The sequence below is a fragment of the Chrysochloris asiatica genome, unplaced genomic scaffold (assembly GCF_000296735.1).
Source record: "Chrysochloris asiatica unplaced genomic scaffold, ChrAsi1.0 scaffold00298, whole genome shotgun sequence".
NCBI lineage: Eukaryota > Metazoa > Chordata > Mammalia > Afrosoricida > Chrysochloridae > Chrysochloris > Chrysochloris asiatica.
Genome location: NW_006408816.1, coordinates 1218043 through 1222345, shown reverse-complemented (window position 1 = coordinate 1222345; position 4303 = coordinate 1218043).

Genomic DNA, 4303 nt, shown 5'->3' with positions numbered 1-4303 from the left:
TGAATCGGGCTGTGAACTGCAAGGTCAGTAGTTCGAAACTACCAGCTGCTCCGCAGGAGAAAGATGAGGCTTTCTGCTCCTGTAAAGATTTACAGACTTGGAAACCCTGTTCAGGGTCGCTATGGGTCGGAACCAACTCGATGGCACTTAACAACAACAAACACAGCAAATGCTGTGTTTGTTGTTGTTAAGTGCCATCGAGTCGGATCTGATCCATAATGACCGTATATAGGGTTTCTGAGGAGCAGCTGGTGAGCTTGAACCTTGCAGTTCAACTGGCTTTGCAGTCTGATGCGTTAAAACAACTTCAAGGTAGGTTTGAACTGCAAGGTCAGTGGTTCAAACTCACCAGCTGCTCCTCAGGAAACTTATACAGGGTCACTATGAGTCAGAACATATTTGATGACACTTTACTGCAACAACAACGACTACTATGTATATTTACTAGGTCCCACAGATTATTGGACTCCTTGAGTGGCGCTCTGGGCTAATGTGTCAGACTGTAAAGTCAATTGCACTGCAAGGTTGGTAGTTCAAGCTCACCAGTTGCGTCTTGGAAACCCTATACAGGGTCACTATGGGTCGGAATTGACTCTACGGCACTTAACAATAACAACAACATAGTGAATATTATAAACCATTTTCATCTCTTTGCAAGTTCTTAAATTGATGCTGAATGTTGGCCTTTTACTCTCAGTAGAGTGACCTCACCATTCTACTCACATTGGAGAGAGATGTTAATGAAGTCTAATATTTAGTTTTGATTTCCACTGAATCTTTCTTCACCAAAAATCTGACTTGATACTTGTCTCTCTTTTCTGTTTCCCTGGAAGAATTGCCCTTATTCATATCCTAATCACACTTAATCTTTTATCTAAACTTAACCACTCTCCTCATTTTATGAACTTTTATCATCAATTTTTGTCTAGAAACTTTTTCTCTTCAATAAAATAAAATATATATTATTGTCTTATTAAAAGTAACTATTTTATTTTTTATTCCTTCCATGTGTATTATTAAGCTCTTATTTCTTATAATAACAAACATTTCAGAAACAAGATCCACATTTGCTAGTCATAAGATATTCATTAATCACTCATTTCTCATATTTTTCCAGTCACCTCTTAAGAAAACAAACACAAAACAATACAAAAACAAAAGCCAATTCTGACTCATGATGATTCCTTGTACCTCAAAATAGAACTGTGGTCCACAGAGTTTTTAATGGCTGATTGTTTTCTTTAGAAGTATATCAATAACCACTTTTATCCAGAGGTGCTTCTGGTTGGATTCAAACCAACAACCTTTTGGTCAGTAGCTAGCACATTAACAGCTTGTCATCTTGCTCCACTCAGTAAGACTCACTTCTCCTAAATCCTATAGCTTGATTGATAGTTCCACATAATGAATGATCACCGACATCCTAAATTGGAGATCTAGTAGTATTTTACTTAGTAATAGTCTTACTTGACTATTGAGCAATATTTCTCACCATTTCCTTTCTTTTTTACTACTTTTATGTTACTATTGTTCTGAAAAATGCTCTTTTCTTTGCTATAAAGCTTTCATTTCCCAGATTCTTTATGTCTGTTACAGTAGACCATTCTCCACACTTCAACTACATGTGAGTTCTTGGAAGGGTCTGAGTTCAGAAATTTTTATCTCCTACTTTTATTTACCAATTCTTGGAGTATTACATTCAAATTTACATGTCTGGCTCCTAAATCTCCTGAGATACAAATTGCAAGTTTGACAGGCTGCTTCATGTTTCTATATGATTACCCATGTGCCAAACCAGAAAAGTTTCAAGATAAATTTCATCATTTCCCCCAACTTTCTACACTCACATCTCTACCAGTTGCAATTTAATGAAAAAATTCATCAGCATTTTTCATTAAAAAAAAAATTTACAATAGTGGTCTCATACAAAATCATTCCTTTTGTGATTAACTAATTTTACTCAGCATAATGTCTTCAGATTGACCCATGTTATTCCTTCCATAAGGTGTTTTGCAGATTTTTATTGTCCTGGTGTAGTGCTGTATGATAAGCACCAGACTGCTAACTACAAGGTCAATGGCTCAAACCAACCAATAATTCCTCAGAAACCCTAAAGACGGCAGCTATGAATCGTAACTGCCTCGATGGTACACAACAACAAAAGAACCATTGTAACTCAAGGAAAGGTTTTCATGATAAAAGAAACATTTTTTTTTTTTTTTTTGGATGGTCACCAGGAGTGGGAGGGAAGGGAGAGTAATCACAGACTAAAGTGTAGACATGTGCTAACTCAGATGACACCGATGGGAATATACAAGAGGAAAGTTGGTAGAAGAATGATGAAGGCAAAGACAAAGGCAAAGGCAAGGATTTAAAAGTTAAAAGGAATAGAGGTAAATACTGTAGTATACAGAATCCTATAGCTACACTGTTCTGTGGGTATGTACATGGGCAGATACACAGGCTGAAACATATGGGAGGGAGAATGGCAGTATGCCCACAAATATATACAGATTTGCCAGAGAATATTTGTACATGGGTATTTACCTTTGCTGTAAATACATTTAAGAATGTGGTGAAGAATATAGGGGGCAACATTATGGAAGCTTCTTAGACATTACCTAATACGTCGAGGCATGAATTCCTGGGCCTGGGAGCTCAGAATCATAGTCTCAGAGGATACCATGGTCAATTGGCTTAAAAAAGTCTCGAGTGACAATGTTCTGCATGCTACTCTGGTAAGCTAGTGCTGTCAAGTCAGTTCCAATTCACAGCATACAGGGTTTTCAAGAAGCAGTTGGTGCATTTGAATAGCCAGCTTTGGAATTTGATGTCCAGTGGTAATCCTACAGCACCATACCAGGATCCTACTCTGGTGAGTGTTATTAAGTGCCATCAAGTGGGTTCTCACAGAGACCCTGGATAGGGTTTTCAAGGAGAAGCTGATGAGTTTGAACCTTGGGTTAACAACTGATCTTGCAGTCCAGTGCTTTATTTCACTTTGCCACACCAGGACTCCTATTCTTGTGAGTAGCAGCTTGGACTTTACAAGCTTGTGAGCTTTTAAAGTTACACCATCTCAGGTGCAACTATTGATCTTTCCGTACGCAGGGGAAAGAAGAGTGTTATAAATAGAAGATGCTTAGCATCAATTAGTCCCATGAGCTAGTGGAAAGTGTGAACATCCACCTGCCCTGAGATCAGAAGAACTAGATGATGCCTGGTTACTACTACCAACTGCTCTGAAAGGGACCACACTAAAAGAGCCCACATAGAGTGGGAGAAAATGTAGAAGAAAATTTAAAAAGTATTAAAAAGAATGGGCTTACTGGTCAGAAACAGATTGGAGGACCCCAAGATTATGGCTCTGGGCTACACTTCATGTCTGGAAAAGAACTTATCCTCATAGCCTAATTTTCAGCCAAGCAGTAGATAGGTATATTAGTGGGACAACAATACTAGTAAGGTATGCTTACCATAGACTGGTCAACCCTTCAAAATCAAAAGGGCAACATTTACCTTATGGACAAAGGTAAAAAGAATGGGAAGGAGGATAGAATGAAATAAGAACCACAGGGAGGAAGAGGGATAACTATTGTTACATGGAGAGGATTACAATCATTGAGATGAAACACTATTTATTGAATGTAAAATGGATGATCTTCTCTACAAAATTTCACTCAATTAACACTAATAAAGGAAATAAATATATATAAAAGACAGGGCTTACTGGTCAGCAAGAGACAGGAGAAACCTGAGACTATGGCCCTTGACCACCCTTCCTGTTTGGAACTGAACACACCTCAGAGGCCCAATGTTCATCCAAGTGGTTGATGGATGCATAGGGGCAATGTCAATGCTGGCAAGATATGCTCACCGTGGAATGGTCAACCATTCAAGATCAAAAGGGCAACATTCTCCTAAGGACAAGGTTCAGAAGTGTTAGGAAGGAGAGTGGAATGTAAATAAGACCCACAGAGAAGAAATGGGATAGCTATTGTTGCATGGAAGGGATTAAAATCATTGAGATTAAATACATTTATGATTTGTTGAATGTAAAACCAATGATCTGCTCTGTAAACCTTCATCAATTCACAAGAAAAAAATTCAGAAAACAAATAAACCAGAAAAATAAAACAATTTAAACAACAAAATTTTTTAAATTTAAAGTTATGTTTTTTTTTCCTCTTTCAACCCTTACTTGCCACAAAACTGCAGCACATTTGATTACCAGGTACAGATAGTTTCCTTGCTTTGCAAGTTTTCCAAATATAAGGATATTAGTTAGCATGTTTTAATTTGA